This window comes from Sinocyclocheilus grahami, unplaced genomic scaffold, assembly GCF_001515645.1.
Source record: "Sinocyclocheilus grahami isolate Dianchi unplaced genomic scaffold, SAMN03320097.WGS_v1.1 scaffold498.1, whole genome shotgun sequence".
NCBI classification, from domain to species: domain Eukaryota; kingdom Metazoa; phylum Chordata; class Actinopteri; order Cypriniformes; family Cyprinidae; genus Sinocyclocheilus; species Sinocyclocheilus grahami.
The window spans coordinates 602193-623965 of record NW_015505677.1 but is presented as its reverse complement, the minus strand read 5'-3'; the positions used below and the strand labels follow the sequence as shown (position 1 = coordinate 623965).

Sequence of the window (21773 nt, the reverse complement as noted above, 5' to 3'; positions counted from 1 at the left end):
ATTTTAAAACAATTCGTTCCCATTAGTAAATATATTCATATATAAGTTCAAGACCACTTTTGCATTTTTGCAATTAGTTTCTATTACGAAATATATTTTGCGATTATGTAAATTACATAAATAATATTAAAATCTGTAATTATAAATTTGAGTGAAAAGTCGGACTAAAATATCCAAACATTTTCTAAATAAACTTTTAAAGCAAACAGATTTTGCATCACAAATTTTGCACCCCACCATAAATGTATTCAAACAGATGGTAAATTGATGAATTATGTTAAACAGATTCACTTCCAGCACACACACACAGCACTGCCTCTGAAAAGTCAGTTTTGTCACTTTATTAACTGAGTTCCATTTATTCTGACAAGCTCTCTCCATTCGTCTCTCTTTGTCTCAGGACACAATTCCCCTGGGCCAGAACGTTGAGGCGGAAAGTTCCAACAATTAACAAAAAAAAAAGGTAATAACAGACTAACGTTTGTATGGCAGGCTTAAGGCAGAGACGAGGGGGAGGCCAGGATTATAGGAAGAGACTTCGCAGGCTGCTCTCAATTCATTTAACAAGCCTTAAAGGGGATATCACATTTTTCTAACAGTACACATACATTATGCTGTGGGCTTGATTGACGGATGTCATATATAAGTCTTTGAGGCTTCAAGCCAGATTGGCAAAACTGCCACAAAGCAGCCCATTTACTTCAGAGACCGTCCTTTTCATGAAAAACAGAGCATATGAGCATGGCTTCACCTTTGCAAAAATGTGCTCAAACGGCCAGGTAGAGAACAAAGCATGACCCTGTTGGACATGCACCTCAAGTTTTATTCAAAAATGTAAACCTTTTCTTCACAAATCAAGTGCTGAGCTTATGAACTGACATACAGTACGCTAAACAAGGGTTGCTATTTCACACAAAAAGTGAAACTTTCAGCCCCAACATTACAGTGCAAAACATTAAATACTCTAAATGACAAACAAAACGGACGCCGAGCTCTTCAGACAGCCCAAGAGAGATGAAGGGAGAGAAAGACATCAACGAAAACACAAAAGTGGTACAGTGTCCATATTTACATCTTACACAGGGCTTGAAAACTGAAGTATATTTACATACAGGTGGGTGAGAAACCTGGTGAAACCACACCCACTGAACAACATGAAAAGACTAATGAAAAAGAACAGGAGAATAGCATGAGCATCACAGAAGGTTGGAAGAAGGGCCCTCGAGGGCCTCAGTAGAGGGTTTATTGAGAGGCTAACAGATATGTTCTCAAGAAAAACTAAAGACATCAGTCATTTTGGACAGTTGACTGAGAACATTTGACGTTACAATTTTCAACTCGTGTGCAGATTCACAAACACATTCTAGAACTGTTCTACCACAAATCCTTAGAAGTAGCTTAATTTACTGTAAAAATGGCATGGACTGGAATGCTGAAACTGAAAGAAAGCGTACCGAAACACTGAATTATGACACATGGTTCAGTCTTCAGACCTGACGTCATCTAAAAATGACTCTGAACGAATAAAGACTTTGTAATCTCACGAGCATAAATTAAGCCTAGACCCAAAGCATCATTAACAGTTAATGATAATTAAATGCCTGGGAATATTAAGTCACTTCAGTTCAGTACAACAACATTAATAGGCTATTATCTTGCATACCGCTTTCTTTCCTTTCCTTGTGGTCAACAAGAGCATTAAACCTTTTCCCAACTAGCTTTTCTTCACTGTGCATTTGCTCCACAGGGAAACAACCGCAGATGCTTTCTCAAAAGTCCATTCAATTCATCATCTTAAAATAATAAATATATTTACTGGAAGGTAAAAGCAAGATATTATTCTCGTTTTTTAAAATACGATAAAATAACAGTATAAAACCACCACATTTAGTCTCGCATCTTTTCCTTGACATTTACAACAAGATACACCATTTACCGTGACTGCTTGCTCCCTGCTAAATGTATTTTACCTCAGATAGGGATATTGAGAGGGATGAGAGTATTACTCCTAAACAAATCAAGGGAAAACATCCACTGAAAACTTTGATTTAAATAAATTAAGATAAAAATTAGACAGAGGACCCGCCCCTAGCAACTGAACCAATCATAATTGACCTCCAAAACATGCGTGGTGTTGCATTATGGGTGTGCGTGAGCTTTACTACGGGCGTAGGCAGCCATTCGGAGCACTCTCGAGATTGACTACCACTATTATCTGAAGCAAATATTAGCAGTGTAACTTTTTGTTGTTGTTTGTTGCATGGCAGTGTGTGTGTGTGTGTGTGTGTCCAGTATGTTTCTCAGTAGACTGCAAGTTTGTTCAACAGTAAGCAAACATCGGGTTTCCCAGACCGCTGTGCAGTAACTGGTAATTCTGCAATGCATGACACCTGAATCAGTTGGTAAATGTGTAAATTAGAGCTATAGGGAGGAGAAGCCGTGTATGAGGTAAAGAGCGTGTAAGACTGAGTGTGTGTTTGTCAGAGGGAGAGATGTGCGCTGAGGTGGCTCAGATGCTGTGGTGTGTAAGCTTGTTTTTTCTCAGCCTCAGGTGCTGTTGGTCAGAGTAGATCCGGGCGGTACAGAACCTTCAGGGCCATCTGGCAGAGAAGAGAGAGAGAGGACCAAATAAAAAGAAGACAGTGAAAAATTACATTTGTCAATGTGATCGGCAAACACAAGGCATAAACACAAAATATGTTGCATTTGTTACCGTCTTTAAAAGTTTGGGGGCAGTACGGTTTTTTTATAAATTGTTTTCAGCAAGGATGCATTAAATTGATCAAAAGTGACAGTAAAAACATTTATAATGTTACAAAGAGTACTATATCAAATAAATGCTGTTAATTTGAACATTCTATTCATCAGAGAATCCTGAAAATTCACAGTTCCAAAAAATATTAAGCACCACACTTTATAACAATAAAAAGTTTTTAGTTTTTTTTTAGCAGCAAATCAGCATATTAGAATGATTTCTGAAAGGTCATGTGAAACTGAAGACTGGAGTAATGATGCTGAAAATTCAGCATTGCATCACAGGAATAAATTACATTTTAAAATGCATTAAAATAGAAAACTGTAAATTGTTATTTTAAATTGTAATAATATATTCATATATTGCAGTTTTTAATGTATTTTGGGTTACATTAATGCAGCCTTGGTGAGCATCAGATAATTTTTAAACGCACTGAATAATTATGCACGATAAAAAACAGGAAGGCTTTATTAACATTAAGTTAATAAGGTGAGCTTTGATTTAATGTTGTCTTAACCCAATCCACTCCCAGAGCATCAGTGAGAAGGATCACAGCATTACCATTGGATGAAGCTACGGTCTGTGCGCGGGCATGAGGTGGAATGAGAGTGGAATTGAGCTGTGGCTGAATCATCAGCTCTGAAATAAAGAGAAACACACTCTGTTGACAGACCTCTAAGTAGAACTAAGTAGAAATTTTAAGAGCAGAAATGTTTCACACAAGCTATCTCTGGGTTGAATGGTAAAAACAAAATAAATAAAATGTGCAAGCACTCCACCAATAAGCAATAAAAAAAGAAAATAAAAAAAAATATTTTGGAGGGACTGAGCAAAGTGCTGCTAGTCTCCTCTCAATCGCTTCTGTAGTATTTCATTTTCTTCCCTGAAGTTCAATTATGTCAGTCAAGGTTTCTAGCATCAAACGTAGTTGTAATTTAGTATTACATGACCATTTGCTGCCCTCTCTCTCTAACCCTCAGAATTAAAGGAATGGTTCATCCATAAACGAAAATTGTCATAATTTATGCACACTCATGCCTTTCCAAATTTGTATTAATTTTATTTCTTCTGCAGATCACAAAAAGAGATTTGTACTGGCCGCGCAATTAATTTCCATGGGGAGTTAAGCTTTCAAGCTTCAAAAAGGATGTAAAAGTATCAAAATTATTATAAAGTATCCCAAAGGACTCCCTCTGAAGTCTTTTGAAAATTGAAATTGAAATCATTATTCTTGTGCTGTACAGAAGAGCATCATGTATGTCATCATGCACACACACATGATGGTCAGGGAGTATTTAATGACAGATGACTTATCTTTTAAATACACCACCTTTAAAAGTTTGGGGTCACCCAACAGTAATATTGTGAAATATTACAATTATAACTTTATTTTTGAACTTAATTGGAATATATATTAAAATGTAATTAATTCCCATGACGCAAAGCTGAATTTTCAGCACCATTACTTCCGTCTTCAGTGTCACGTGATCCTTCAGAAATCATTCTAATATGCTGATTTGCTGCTCAAGAGACATTTATTATTAGTATGAATATTGAAAACAGTTGTGCTGCTTAATATTTTTTTGTAGAAACCATGATATTTTTCAGGATTTTACAAATAAAAAGTTCAAAAGAATAGCATTTATTTGAAATGGAAATCTTTTTGTAACATTACAAATATCTTTACTGTCACTTTTAGACCCCAAACTTATGAATGGTAGTGCATGTAAATAATTGGCTAACCTCTACGGACTGCTTTGTATACTGTCATTCATCATGGCAGGCGTGGATGTGAAACATAATTGAGGGTAGTTTTATCTTACTGTGTGACTGCTTCGGCTCTGAACAAGCTGTTCCTACAGAGTAGTTTTAATAAATGGTCTGGGTGCAGTGGGAAGAGATTTCTCACGTCTCCTATAAATGATTCTCACAGTTGAATTTACAGCAAAGGCATATTAAATACTGATCTAGATCCTTGTTCTGAGACGGAATAACATCAGGCTAAAACTGACACTAATCCTACAGAAATCTGTTTTGTTGAGATGACATCTGGATGCAATCAGTGAGAAGTTTGTTGCAAAGGATACGCATGAAAGGCTCCTGTGATTCACCTGTCGTGGTGAAGTTGAAAAGCGGAGGCAGCTCTCGACCGCTGGGCAGACGGGTGCCAGGTTGGCGCAGCTCGTCAAAGAAGGCATGAGCGCAAGCCTGGAGCGGAGATAGTCGTGTCACTGGCGTGTACTCTAACAGCCGAGAGCACAGGGCGATTGCCTCAGGCGGAGTTCTTGGTTTAAACACCTGTGGAGGAATGACATAATGCTGTCACTTTACTGCAGGGAATTTGTGTTGTCTGATGGTCCCTATCATTCACTTTCAGTTTTTGTGCACTATTCTTCTTCTCTGATGACATCTTGTCCTGTTTTGTGTATATAGTCATAATAATCATAAAGCCTGTTGTTCTTAAAACACCAAACAATTGGGCTGTTAAGGTTTAAGTTGCTCCTGCAAAACAAACTTCCATGATTTGCCCTTTTTGGAAGTTTGACAAGTCACCCATTTTACCCACTGCTTGTACTAAACTTTAGACTACACTGATTTATAAACTACAGAATATAGACAGTGACTAGATAAATAAAAGGTAATTGCTGAATTTGGTAAACTTAAGTATAAAACCTTTGTAAGATATTCAATCTGTTACCTTTCATGTCGGCCAGATGGTTTCTTCCTGTCTCTTGGACAGAACAAGCAGTAAACTTGCAGATTGTCAAAAGTGGTTACTTGAGAATATTTATAAGCCAGTTTTGAAACACTGCTAACCGATACCGCATGGCTTTGGCTGTAGATGGGAGTCAGATATTTGTGAGAGATTTTACCTTGGTCCATGGATGTGCTTTGATCTGTGGGAATTTGAACTCGGTGTAGTTCGGGTTCATTTCACGGATCTGTTCTCTTGTGGGTGTTCCAAGTACCTAAACAGACAGACAGAAACAACCGTAAAGAAAAAAAAAAGTTTATTAAGCAAACTATATTAAATGTATTTAAATCAGGGTTCCCACTCTTTCATGAACACCAGATTCAAAGACTTTCACTGACTTTTTAAAGCACCATTTGTTTTATATCAAGCACCTATCAAATTCACACCCCAGCATAAGTAGCATCATGAAAGACCTCTTACAGTTCTTAACATTTCACTTACACTTAACATTTACATAAAACATTTCAGTGTGACGAGGTTTTGAATGTGTAGTTTTCATAAATTTAGACCATCCTGAGCAGTCGTGCTCAAAAGAATTTAATTAAATCCATTGAAGTCAATGGAGTTCTCACTGGTAATATTCAAATACAATTTCTCAAAAATATTGATAAAAATATATATTCTTGCATCAAACTGGTTTTTGCTGTAATTCTTGTAAAAGATTTACATTTGAAATTAAATTAATAAAAAGTGGTTAAACAGGGCTCTATGCTTTCTTTTCTTTTGAAAATAAAAAAAAAATTAGGAGCGCAGTCAAAAATTTCAGGAGCACCTTCTAATCAATAATCGAAAATTCTGATCAATATTAGCCTTCCCATTATGAGATGATATTTGACTTAGTGATTTACAGGGAATTTTCTTTTTACACCTTTGTAATAGCATTTTTTTAACTGTATTATGAGTATGTCATCTTTTATGTCAAATTCAAAAAAATATATTTATAAGCTTTTTAAAATTTGTAATTAAAACAACAGAATAAAATCAAGTAGCATAAGATACCAATCAAATGAAAGCAGTATTTAAAAAATTATTTGTACTACAGAGGTGGCACAGAAGAACACAAAAGTGGCTTGTAGGTGTATTTTCAGACGTTTAATGATGCTCAGAGGTGGCATGAGTGCAATTCAATTCATAAATTCATGTTGAGGTTAAGGTTTTAAATATAACATTTTGAATATAGAAATATTAAATGAAATAAATAACAAAAAAGACACTTTAAATTTGAAAGTAAAACTGCCAGTAGGTGGAGGTAAATCACTGAGTTTATCACTGAATCATTAATTCAATTGACTCGTTCGAATGACTGATTCATTCAGGAATGAAGCAAGTGACTATCTTTATGAATGGGTAATTGAATAAAATTGGTTTAAAAACGCAAGTTCATTCATAAACGAAACACCACTGTGTTTGCTTGGAGATGCGCAGCGGCTCAGCTGTGACTTTGTTTGAAACTATTTTCGTTGACGAAATAGAGCAAAATCAGGAAATAGTGATAATGTAAGTCACTTAATATTAATTTCTTGTTTATTGAACTGTTGTATTAAATCAATATCACATTTCCCTTAATAATCATTAAAAGCAGTCACTCACCTTAGTTCATCGCAATCTCACAAAGTTCCATTATAATCGACGAAGCTCCCTACACTGCACAATGAATCTCTTATTTACACCCGGTCTACACTTTGTTATAACGAGAGGATTCGTGAGTTTGCAGAACTCAGCACTGAACAAAACTCCGGTGTTTGAGCAGTGAGTGTATTCTGATTAACGTTGTGTTCAAGGAATCAACAGATATGTCTGTTACGCATTACTCAACGCTGCAAAAACACGTTGAAAGTAAGTTAGAAACCTTTGAAGCTCCCCTGAGCGCAAACACAAATATGCTGATCGGGTCAGTCGCACTGGTGCTCCTAAATATTTTTTCATGCAGTAGTTTTCAGTCGCAAATGCACTGCTTCTCACGCAGGGCTGCGCATCAGCTCACATGCTAAGTTTTTTTCTCGCGCTACCCCATCTCCACCCCCAATCATTAGCGCTGTTTCGTTTCGTCTTGGACAGCACATATAGGACAATTTTTTGAAATAGCACCATTCTACTAAATAAAATTTATTTCAAGCACTTTCAAGGACCTATATTTGTTTTCAAGTACTTTCCAGGCCTTGAATCCATGTGTCTGATATTCAAGTACTTTCAAGAAGCGTGGGAACCCTGTTAAATGGAGCACTGAAATTGAAACATTACGATTGATTAAAAAAAAAACACAAAAAACCCACTAGCATTCAAGGATTTTTTGTTTTTGAAAGAAGTCTCTTATGCTCACCAAGGCAGCATTTATTTGATAAAAAATACAACAAAAAATAAATAAAAATAAACAGTAATATTGTGGAATATTATTACAATTTAAAATAACTGTTTTCTATTTTAATATATTTTAAAATGTAATTTATTCTTGTAATGCAAAGCTGAATTTTCAAGCTGAAAATCATTCTAATATGCTGATTTGTTGCTCAAGAAACACATCTTATTATCAATGTTGAACACATTTGTGCTGCTTTATATTTTTGTGGAGCCTGTGATGCAATTATTTTTAGGATTTATTAGTAAGTAGAAAGAACAGCATTCATTTAAAAAAAATCTTGCTGACCTCAAACTTTTGAACAGTAGCCTAAAGGCTCAATACAAGTTTGATGCTGATTACTGAAGAAATGAAATGAAATGAAGCTTTTGATGCCATTATAAATCATCTTGCCTAACAGTGTGGAACTGAATCTAAAAATACAGCTAAAAAGTAAAGGGTTAGTTTTACCTTTATGATCTCCACTAGCTGGTCCACACCACTGTCTCCAGGGAAGATGGGCTGCCCCAGAAGCAGTTCGGCCAACACACATCCAGCCGACCAGATGTCAATGATAGAGGTGTAGTCTGTCGCACCAAAGATGAGCTCAGGGGCGCGATAGTATCGTGAGCAGATATAAGAGACGTTGGGCTCACCCCTCACCAGCTGCTTGGCACTGAGAGAGACAGATTTGAATTACAAGAAAAACTTTAATCAGAAAAAATGATAGATTTATACTTCCTCAATAAAACAAACACTTAATAAAGCTTAACACCATAAAATCTCCCTCCATCCCAGTACAAAAGAGAGTATTTCACCACTATATGTTTTGGAATTTTTACAAAATAAAGCGAGTAAAAATGAATGAACTAAAACATGTCTGAATGACAGAACTGCAGGGAAAACAGCTCCCAAATTCAATACAGCTGTTTCACTTTCATTATTCCATTCTGATGTGCATCTCTCCACTCAGCCAAATAACTATTTTCAAGCTTCTGAGTTGCCAAATTGTCCACTTTTTACAGACACAAAAAGCAGTGTTCATGTTCCCTCAAAAGAAAACCTAACGGCCTGAATGCCATCAAGTGCCTTACACAATCACAAATTAAATACTTGAAATTGCAATAAATGAAACAAATGTGGTCTGGATTACAGTGTTCAACATGTCTGCCTATCATCCTACGGTTCAAGTGGTTCTCATAAAAACGTCTCTAAAAAAAGACTGTTTTTAATGGGAATCCATCGGGAAAAAAGCAGCCAGAGTTTGGCCTGGAGGACAAAGGTTCACATCAAAGAGACAATCTGATCGACACCATCAATATCTGGATGCATACTGCTTTTGTAAATGAACCATGGACAAGAACAATGGCATTTGCTAACATATTTAAAGGGGTCATATGATGCGATTTCAAGTTTTCCTTTCTCTTTGGAGTGTTACAAGCTGATTGTGCATAGATAAGATCCCTGAAGTTGCAAAGACTAAAGTCTCAAAACCAAAGAGATATTCTTTATCAAAGTTAAGACTCTGCCACGCCCCCCTAAAACGGCTCATTGTAACACGCCCCCACATATCTACCTCACTATGTGGAAATATTTCCGTAATGCTGAATGTTATAGTTTAAGTATTAACCGTGGCTTGTGTACTGCAAACACATATTCATCACTGTGACCGCATGCGACTGTTCCCCTTTCGGGCTTGAACTGATGGTAAAACTAATGACATTATTTACTGTCTTTACATTTATTTCGAAAGATGAAGCTTGCGATTATGGTAAGGGGCGTTACATTTCCCACGAGTGCTTGCGGTGTTCGGCCAATCACAATGCACTGGGTCAGCTGGCCAATCAGAGCAGACTGCGCTTGTCGGAAGGAGGGACTTTGTAGAAAACGAAGCGTTTGAGAGAGGCGGGGCATAGAGGACCTACAATAATGTACAGTATTTGAAAAATAATGTGTTTTTTGAACATTAAAGCATGTCAACATATTCTGTTACACCAAATAATGATCTTTAAAAAAAGCATCATATGACCCCTTTAACAATGTACTATCAAAAACAAACATGACTTACAAAGACCGGAGGCAGGGCGAGTTAATGCATCGCCAATACACATCAAATCTAGACACCAACTAAGGCCCACAATTACAAAGAGGTGCACTCTCAAAATATAATGACTATTACAGCGTAACACCCATTAAAACTGAACATAATGTTCACTGGCGGGCAGGAGGACACATTTGAGAAGCCATCAGATCCACCCGCTCGCTCTCTCTCACACAGCACTGACCTGCCAAAGTCACAGAGCTTGAGAACAGCTGTTTCTGGGTCCACCAGAAGGTTCTGTGGTTTGATGTCTCTGTGACACACACCCTGGGAATGGATGTAGGCCAAACTGCGGAAAAGCTGATACATATACACCTAAGAGAAAACAAGAAGACAAGCATAAATATCTTTACATTAAAGAAAAGGCAATATCTTAATCAGCTTCCATTTTTCTATTAATAAAGACTGATTAATGAAATTAATTTATTATTCATTAATATGTACATTATACATCTTATTATTCAGTAATATTCACATTAACCCATTCTGGCAAGATAATTAAAATATACATCTAAAAGAAAGTAATAATATACATAAATTCTAACGATGTGCCTCATTTCAAAGTGAATCCGAATATTAAGCAGGAAATAATGTACGGTGGGCCGTGGGACTTTATTTTATCCATCATGACTTGACTGGATTGTGAAACATAGGCTGTAATATTTTTATCTAATATTTATTTCCTGTCCATATGGCTTTGGTTATGTCAGCAAAAAGAAAAGTTTTCTCAGAGGTGTGAAAAGTTATTATTGAAGCAATAAGCCTTGAGAGGCTGTGTGTCAGTGATTTCCCCACAGTGGCATAATAAAAGAAAAATAATAAAAAAGTAGACAAAAAGTTAAATGTATTAATCATGATCAGATTAATTCTTCTGCCAACTAATATAGTTCTACCTGTAGTAATATTAGCCTAACTGGAAGCTGCTTGTGTTTGCATATCTATCCACATATTGTAAATATAGTTCATCAACAGCATTGTGCATAATAAGACCCAAAAAATTTGTGTTGCCTTCTCGAAATGTCAAGAATTTAAGTATGTTTGTTCAGTCAACTTTACCTTCACAAAAAAGATAGGAATAATGGTTTTAGCTTTGCTGAATTGTCGTGCCACCCTGTAGACGGTCTCAGGTACGTAGTCCAGGACCAGATTGAGGTAAACCTCATCCTTCTGTGGAAAAAAGACACATTAGCCTCTGTACATTATGACAAACAATAACCTGCCAAAAATACACTACATGACCAGAACTATGAAGGAAAATCCTTGTATCCCCATTTCAACATTTAACCAAAATACTTCCCAGAAGCGTGGAAGCTGTTACAGCGGGACCAACTCATTATTAATGCCCATACATTCAACAAGCACATACTTCTGTCCATAGAACAGGCTATCAGAATGGAAAGAGTCACCATTATTGTTTTAACTATAACAATCTGAACCTAATTCAACAGATATTCTCATGACATACATGACTGTTCAAAAGTTGTTTTTGAAAGAAGTCTCTAATGCTCAACAAGGCTGCAATTATTTGATTAAAAAAATACTGTAAAACCCCCCCAAAAAATCTGAAATATTATTACAATTTAAAATAACCGTTTTCTATTTATTCATTTTAAAAATGCTATTTATTTTTATGGGAACCAGGATTCTTTTTTCAAGATTCTTTGATGAATAGACAGTTCAAAAGCACAGCATTTATTTGAAATAGAAATCTTCTGAACAATTATTAATGCCTTTACTATCCCTTTTGATCATTTCAAAGCATAATTGCTGAAAAATAAATAAAAATAAAAATTATTTAACAAAAAATATAATAATAATTAATGACCCCAAACCTTTGAACAGTAGTGTACATACTGATTTCACTTCATAATATAGATCTTTGCAACAAATGTCACAGTTCTTTTACCTTCTCTCCACTGCAATAGAAGAAATAGCGCAGCCTCACTATATTGCAGTGGTCCAATTTTCTCATGATCTGAAGTTCTCGATTCTTCGTACACATAGAAGAAAGACTGTTAGCATCTCTCAGGGATAAGAGACGTCACAATATTTACAAGCAAGTCGTCATGACAGTACAATTCCCCTACAGCAGCCTGGGTTTAAGTGCCTCATTCAAGGGCACAGTGTTTGCTTTGGTAGTGGACAGCACATGTGGGTCATGGTGGAAACAGTTAGCGGTGTAAGGCTGAAATAGATGGTGGTGTTGGTCATATAACATACTGGTGAAATATTCAAATCAGAATACTGAGAAGGTCTCTTAACCCAAGACTGCTCCCAATTAGTATAAAGCCGGTCGCTCTGAACAAAAAGCATCTGTTGACTGTCAGGTAACATACAAAGAATTGGACACTTATAGTTTGAGTAATACATTGTTGTAATCTTTACATCTACAACTAGTGGATCACAATGAGTGTTAAGTTAGTATTATTTATAAACTAGTATTCATTAATTTAGTAACTAGTATTTATTAACATTTTTAATTTGCTTTTATTTTTCTGTTTTCATTTTCATTTTAGTTTAAAGGAACACTCCACTATTTTTGAAAATAGGCTCATTTTCCAACTCCCCTAGAGTTAAACAGTTGAGTTTTACCGTTTTCGAAGCCATTCAGCCGATCTCCGGGTCTGGCGCTAGCACTTTTAGCTGTAGCTTAGCATAGATCATTGAATCTGATTAGACCGTTAGCATCTCGCTCAAAAATGACCAAAGAGTTTTTATATTTTTCCTATTTAAAACTTGACTCTTCTGTAGTTACATCATGTACTAAGACCGACGGAAAATGAAAAGTTGCGATTTCTAGGCCGATATGGAAATATATGAAATATATATATGCAACTACACAAACTTAGTGCCGGTCACGTTGGAAGTTACCTAGCTAGGGACCATTTTCATGCGCTGCGTAATATCATTGCGCCTGCTGCACCCATGGTACGGCAGCAAAGTTCCTTGATTATTACGCCGGAATCAGAGTATAGTTCCTAGCCTTATCGTCCTAGAAAATCGCAACTTTTCATTTTCTGTCGGTCTAAGTACACGAAGTAACTACAGAAGAGTCAAGTTTTAAATAGGAAAAATATCCTATGCTATCCTATGCTGGCAGTTATTCCAGCATAAAGCACTCGCATTGATTAAAGAGTGACTGGTTTGTCCACGTATTGTTTTTTTTAATCTCCCATCGCTCTTGTTGTATTGTATTGGGAAGCCAGAATTTGTATCCATCAACAGAAATATGCATTAGCCGAACTCTAACAAACCATATTACAGATGCATTGTCAGATTTAAGTTGAACCGCGGTCCTAGTGCATGCCGAACCGTGTGAGGAGAACGGTACGGTTCGATTTTTTTACCGAGAACCGTTGCACCCCTATCTAACACTATAATATTTTGCAGGAAAATACATCTTTAATTTGGTACAAAGTAACCTAATTAGGCCATCGCCAATACACATCAAATCTAGACACCAACTAAGGCCCACAATTACAAAGAGGTGCACTCTCAAAATATAATGACTATTACAGCGTAACACCCATTAAAACTGAACATAATGTTCACTGGCGGGCAGAAGGACACATTTGAGAAGCCATCAGATCCACCCGCTCGCTCTCTCTCACACAGCACTGACCTGCCAAAGTCACAGAGCTTGAGAACAGCTGTTTCTGGGTCCACCAGAAGGTTCTGTGGTTTGATGTCTCTGTGACACACACCCTGGGAATGGATGTAGGCCAAACTGCGGAAAAGCTGATACATATACACCTAAGAGAAAACAAGAAGACAAGCATAAATATCTTTACATTAAAGAAAAGGCAATATCTTAATCAGCTTCCATTTTTCTATTAATAAAGACTGATTAATGAAATTAATTTATTATTCATTAATATGTACATTATACATCTTATTATTCAGTAATATTCACATTAACCCATTCTGGCAAGATAATTAAAATATACATCTAAAAGAAAGTAATAATATACATAAATTCTAACGATGTGCCTCATTTCAAAGTGAATCCGAATATTAAGCAGGAAATAATGTACGGTGGGCCGTGGGACTTTATTTTATCCATCATGACTTGACTGGATTGTGAAACATAGGCTGTAATATTTTTATCTAATATTTATTTCCTGTCCATATGGCTTTGGTTATGTCAGCAAAAAGAAAAGTTTTCTCAGAGGTGTGAAAAGTTATTATTGAAGCAATAAGCCTTGAGAGGCTGTGTGTCAGTGATTTCCCCACAGTGGCATAATAAAAGAAAAATAATAAAAAAGTAGACAAAAAGTTAAATGTATTAATCATGATCAGATTAATTCTTCTGCCAACTAATATAGTTCTACCTGTAGTAATATTAGCCTAACTGGAAGCTGCTTGTGTTTGCATATCTATCCACATATTGTAAATATAGTTCATCAACAGCATTGTGCATAATAAGACCCAAAAAATTTGTGTTGCCTTGTCGAAATGTCAAGAATGTAAGTATGTTTGTTCAGTCAACTTTACCTTCACAAAAAAGATAGGAATAATGGTTTTAGCTTTGCTGAATTGTCGTGCCACCCTGTAGACGGTCTCAGGTACGTAGTCCAGGACCAGATTGAGGTAAACCTCATCCTTCTGTGGAAAAAAGACACATTAGCCTCTGTACATTATGACAAACAATAACCTGCCAAAAATACACTACATGACCAGAACTATGAAGGAAAATCCTTGTATCCCCATTTCAACATTTAACCAAAATACTTCCCAGAAGCGTGGAAGCTGTTACAGCGGGACCAACTCATTATTAATGCCCATACATTCAACAAGCACATACTTCTGTCCATAGAACAGGCTATCCGAATGGAAAGAGTCACCATTATTGTTTTAACTATAACAATCTGAACCTAATTCAACAGATATTCTCATGACATACATGACTGTTCAAAAGTTGTTTTTGAAAGAAGTCTCTAATGCTCAACAAGGCTGCAATTATTTGATTAAAAAAATACTGTAAAACCCCCCCAAAAAATCTGAAATATTATTACAATTTAAAATAACCGTTTTCTATTTATTCATTTTAAAAATGCTATTTATTTTTATGGGAACCAGGATTCTTTTTTCAAGATTCTTTGATGAATAGACAGTTCAAAAGCACAGCATTTATTTGAAATAGAAATCTTCTGAACAATTATTAATGCCTTTACTATCCCTTTTGATCATTTCAAAGCATAATTGCTGAAAAATAAATAAAAATAAAAATTATTTAACAAAAAATATAATAATAATTAATGACCCCAAACCTTTGAACAGTAGTGTACATACTGATTTCACTTCATAATATAGATCTTTGCAACAAATGTCACAGTTCTTTTACCTTCTCTCCACTGCAATAGAAGAAATAGCGCAGCCTCACTATATTGCAGTGGTCCAATTTTCTCATGATCTGAAGTTCTCGATTCTTCGTACACATAGAAGAAAGACTGTTAGCATCTCTCAGGGATAAGAGACGTCACAATATTTACAAGCAAGTCGTCATGACAGTACAATTCCCCTACAGCAGCCTGGGTTTAAGTGCCTCATTCAAGGGCACAGTGTTTGCTTTGGTAGTGGACAGCACATGTGGGTCATGGTGGAAACAGTTAGCGGTGTAAGGCTGAAATAGATGGTGGTGTTGGTCATATAACATACTGGTGAAATATTCAAATCAGAATACTGAGAAGGTCTCTTAACCCAAGACTGCTCCCAATTAGTATAAAGCCGGTCGCTCTGAACAAAAAGCATCTGTTGACTGTCAGGTAACATACAAAGAATTGGACACTTATAGTTTGAGTAATACATTGTTGTAATCTTTACATCTACAACTAGTGGATCACAATGAGTGTTAAGTTAGTATTATTTATAAACTAGTATTCATTAATTTAGTAACTAGTATTTATTAACATTTTTAATTTGCTTTTATTTTTCTGTTTTCATTTTCATTTTAGTTTAAAGGAACACTCCACTATTTTTGAAAATAGGCTCATTTTCCAACTCCCCTAGAGTTAAACAGTTGAGTTTTACCGTTTTCGAAGCCATTCAGCCGATCTCCGGGTCTGGCGCTAGCACTTTTAGCTGTAGCTTAGCATAGATCATTGAATCTGATTAGACCGTTAGCATCTCGCTCAAAAATGACCAAAGAGTTTTTATATTTTTCCTATTTAAAACTTGACTCTTCTGTAGTTACATCATGTACTAAGACCGACGGAAAATGAAAAGTTGCGATTTCTAGGCCGATATGGAAATATATGAAATATATATATGCAACTACACAAACTTAGTGCCGGTCACGTTGGAAGTTACCTAGCTAGGGACCATTTTCATGCGCTGCGTAATATCATTGCGCCTGCTGCACCCATGGTACGGCAGCAAAGTTCCTTGATTATTACGCCGGAATCAGAGTATAGTTCCTAGCCTTATCGTCCTAGAAAATCGCAACTTTTCATTTTCTGTCGGTCTAAGTACACGAAGTAACTACAGAAGAGTCAAGTTTTAAATAGGAAAAATATCCTATGCTATCCTATGCTGGCAGTTATTCCAGCATAAAGCACTCGCATTGATTAAAGAGTGACTGGTTTGTCCACGTATTGTTTTTTTTAATCTCTCATCGCTCTTGTTGTATTGTATTGGGAAGCCAGAATTTGTATCCATCAACAGAAATATGCATTAGCCGAACTCTAACAAACCATATTACAGATGCATTGTCAGATTTAAGTTGAACCGCGGTCCTAGTGCATGCCGAACCGTGTGAGGAGAACGGTACGGTTCGATTTTTTTACCGAGAACCGTTGCACCCCTATCTAACACTATAATATTTTGCAGGAAAATACATCTTTAATTTGGTACAAAGTAACCTAATTAGGCAGTTATGATCCACTACACAGGAATTACTCTTAAAAAAATATGTAATTGAACAGAGCGAGTGAACAAGTATTTATATGTTTGTGTGTGTCATACCTTAAATCGCTTATCCTGAAGTACCTTCTTGATGGCCACCCACTCCTGACTGTCAATGAGGCGTGCCTGATACACCACGCCAAAGGAGCCATTACCGATAACCTTGATATCAGTGTAGGACACCTCCTGCGGGCGATCCGGGCCCTGGCCTGGGGTGGCAACCACTGTGGTCACCTTCCCACAGTCTCCTACAACACATTTGAGACATTAGATCCGATTAGATCCCTGGGTGGAAACGAACAAATATGCGCCAGGAAATTTTTGAGGGTGACAATGTTCTTTCAGCATCTATATTCATTCAGAGAGCGATGCTGTTCTCTAAAATAAATATATTCCTCCCTACTTGGCAGCTACAGAGTGTATTGGTTCAAAACATAATGTTAAGAAAATACACACATATATTTTGACTAAAAAAGTAATTTATTTGTGAGCATCACTGTGACCACAACATTTCTAGTGGTATAAAAGCTGTAGACTGATATGCATATTGAACATAAACGTACAAATATAAAGCCTCATACAAGTGTACTTAGCAAAGAGTGTAAAAACAGTGTATTTGTGAAGGAAACATGGCACGCATATCACTAAATATGGGCCTGACCTCTCCTTCACACAGGACATTATGACAGTGGGTGTGTCAGGGCAGGTGGTTACCACCTATTCAACATGCCCTGCAACCTAGTAAGTTGCCTGGTAAAGCATTTAAACAATCACTTTAATAACAGAGCCTTGAAGAAACATTGTTGTCAGTTATACTTATAAGTTTTTGACACTGTTTCAAATCCTAGTGTGCTGCCTACATTAGGCAACATTATCCACATTCACACTACACAGCTGACTAAGGTACTACCATGTTTTTTGACATCTTACCATGATAATATCATGGTATTTGTGGGTATGGGACAACTGTTTCATCTGGTAGCACCATGGTATTATTTTAAGTACCATATAAATACTAATTCACAAGAATACAGAAATCAGTACCATGTTATATAAAAGTACCATGGTATTAGCATCACTGATTTTCTGTTAATTTCCCAAAAGGGTGTCTGCGCAGCTCAACTGGTTTTGAGGCAGTCAGTGTCCTTTACTATCCCTTTTGATCATTTCAAAGCATAATTGCTGAAAAATAAATAAAAATAAAAATTATTTAACAAAAAATATAATAATAATTAATGACCCCAAACCTTTGAACAGTAGTGTACATACTGATTTCACTTCATAATATAGATCTTTGCAACAAATGTCACAGTTCTTTTACCTTCTCTCCACTGCAATAGAAGAAATAGCGCAGCCTCACTATATTGCAGTGGTCCAATTTTCTCATGATCTGAAGTTCTCGATTCTTCGTACACATAGAAGAAAGACTGTTAGCATCTCTCAGGGATAAGAGACGTCACAATATTTACAAGCAAGTCGTCATGACAGTACAATTCCCCTACAGCAGCCTGGGTTTAAGTGCCTCATTCAAGGGCACAGTGTTTGCTTTGGTAGTGGACAGCACATGTGGGTCATGGTGGAAACAGTTAGCGGTGTAAGGCTGAAATAGATGGTGGTGTTGGTCATATAACATACTGGTGAAATATTCAAATCAGAATACTGAGAAGGTCTCTTAACCCAAGACTGCTCCCAATTAGTATAAAGCCGGTCGCTCTGAACAAAAAGCATCTGTTGACTGTCAGGTAACATACAAAGAATTGGACACTTATAGTTTGAGTAATACATTGTTGTAATCTTTACATCTACAACTAGTGGATCACAATGAGTGTTAAGTTAGTATTATTTATAAACTAGTATTCATTAATTTAGTAACTAGTATTTATTAACATTTTTAATTTGCTTTTATTTTTCTGTTTTCATTTTCATTTTAGTTTAAAGGAACACTCCACTATTTTTGAAAATAGGCTCATTTTCCAACTCCCCTAGAGTTAAACAGTTGAGTTTTACCGTTTTCGAAGCCATTCAGCCGATCTCCGGGTCTGGCGCTAGCACTTTTAGCTGTAGCTTAGCATAGATCATTGAATCTGATTAGACCGTTAGCATCTCGCTCAAAAATGACCAAAGAGTTTTTATATTTTTCCTATTTAAAACTTGACTCTTCTGTAGTTACATCATGTACTAAGACCGACGGAAAATGAAAAGTTGCGATTTCTAGGCCGATATGGAAATATATGAAATATATATATGCAACTACACAAACTTAGTGCCGGTCACGTTGGAAGTTACCTAGCTAGGGACCATTTTCATGCGCTGCGTAATATCATTGCGCCTGCTGCACCCATGGTACGGCAGCAAAGTTCCTTGATTATTACGCCGGAATCAGAGTATAGTTCCTAGCCTTATCGTCCTAGAAAATCGCAACTTTTCATTTTCTGTCGGTCTAAGTACACGAAGTAACTACAGAAGAGTCAAGTTTTAAATAGGAAAAATATCCTATGCTATCCTATGCTGGCAGTTATTCCAGCATAAAGCACTCGCATTGATTAAAGAGTGACTGGTTTGTCCACGTATTGTTTTTTTTAATCTCTCATCGCTCTTGTTGTATTGTATTGGGAAGCCAGAATTTGTATCCATCAACAGAAATATGCATTAGCCGAACTCTAACAAACCATATTACAGATGCATTGTCAGATTTAAGTTGAACCGCGGTCCTAGTGCATGCCGAACCGTGTGAGGAGAACGGTACGGTTCGATTTTTTTACCGAGAACCGTTGCACCCCTATCTAACACTATAATATTTTGCAGGAAAATACATCTTTAATTTGGTACAAAGTAACCTAATTAGGCAGTTATGATCCACTACACAGGAATTACTCTTAAAAAAATATGTAATTGAACAGAGCGAGTGAACAAGTATTTATATGTTTGTGTGTGTCATACCTTAAATCGCTTATCCTGAAGTACCTTCTTGATGGCCACCCACTCCTGACTGTCAATGAGGCGTGCCTGATACACCACGCCAAAGGAGCCATTACCGATAACCTTGATATCAGTGTAGGACACCTCCTGCGGGCGATCCGGGCCCTGGCCTGGGGTGGCAACCACTGTGGTCACCTTCCCACAGTCTCCTACAACACATTTGAGACATTAGATCCGATTAGATCCCTGGGTGGAAACGAACAAATATGCGCCAGGAAATTTTTGAGGGTGACAATGTTCTTTCAGCATCTATATTCATTCAGAGAGCGATGCTGTTCTCTAAAATAAATATATTCCTCCCTACTTGGCAGCTACAGAGTGTATTGGTTCAAAACATAATGTTAAGAAAATACACACATATATTTTGACTAAAAAAGTAATTTATTTGTGAGCATCACTGTGACCACAACATTTCTAGTGGTATAAAAGCTGTAGACTGATATGCATATTGAACATAAACGTACAAATATAAAGCCTCATACAAGTGTACTTAGCAAAGAGTGTAAAAACAGTGTATTTGTGAAGGAAACATGGCACGCATATCACTAAATATGGGCCTGACCTCTCCTTCACACAGGACATTATGACAGTGGGTGTGTCAGGGCAGGTGGTTACCACCTATTCAACATGCCCTGCAACCTAGTAAGTTGCCTGGTAAAGCATTTAAACAATCACTTTAATAACAGAGCCTTGAAGAAACATTGTTGTCAGATATACTTATAAGTTTTTGACACTGTTTCAAATCCTAGTGTGCTGCCTACATTAGGCAACATTATCCACATTCACACTACACAGCTGACTAAGGTACTACCATGTTTTTTGACATCTTACCATGATAATATCATGGTATTTGTGGGTATGGGACAACTGTTTAATCTGGTAGCACCATGGTATTATTTTAAGTACCATATAAATACTAATTCACAAGAATACAGAAATCAGTACCATGTTATATAAAAGTACCATGGTATTAGCATCACTGATTTTCTGTTAATGTCCCAAAAGGGTGTCTGCGCAGCTCAACTGGTTTTGAGGCAGTCAGTGTTTCTGGGTTTATAATTTAACTCAAAATTATGACAATTTTAATAGGTTAGCTTAGGCTAGTTTCGTTAATATGACATAACTGTCAACATCAAGAAAACATGGGTGTGTTGTTTAATTACATACACGATATGTCCATTCAACACTCATAACTCTTGAGATAACTTCGCTTATATATACTCACTAGAAAGTTTTACATTTGCGCAAGCAGATGAACTGTCCGCCGAGGCCTGTGAGACCCCGGCCTTTCCTGCGCTGCTCCCCACGACAGCGGCGGATCCGGCGGATGCCGCAGCGGCTCCGGACGCCCCCTGAGGCTCAGCGAACGAGGTCGTCCTGGGCCGCCCGCTGCCGCTCATATCTGACTGAAAGTGTGCCGAGGCTGTGGGGCGAGTTATCAGCGGTTCCCTCGTCGACGTGGCCAGGTGCGGGGTGAAGCATTGGGTTAAAAACGAAAAGATGACAAACCTTTTTGTCGCGACCCTCAGCGTTCACCCACTCTCTCTCACGCGCTGAGAACACGCGCAGCCTCCTGGGGAATGCAGTTCGGGCGCGCTATATTGATCCGGACTCAGAACTACAGGAGCAGGTGTAAACACCTGATGAGAGGGTCACTAACTTTATCATGCACAATTAGTTATTTTTGTATGATGATGATGATAATAATAATAAGTAGTAGTAGTAGTAAAGAAATCACAAAAAAATTAATATTTACTTTTAAATATTAAAATGAACTAATTAAATATGGTTATGAAGACTTTTTTGACAGACTGATATATAGATAGTTAGAAAATATTAAAGCATTATTACACATAACATATAATAAAACTTGAGGTCTGACAAAGTTAATAAATAAATATTAAAATAGATTATAATAACGACACCTTCCATCAATATGCTTTTT

At 36.8% G+C, this 21773-nt stretch overlaps 1 pseudogene; it reads right to left on the bottom strand.

The window, feature by feature from the left end:
* Positions 1-805: 805 nt before the first annotated feature.
* Positions 806-21456, bottom strand: LOC107554355 (glycogen synthase kinase-3 beta-like; annotated as a pseudogene).
* Between the last annotated feature and the right edge of the window lie 317 nt (positions 21457-21773).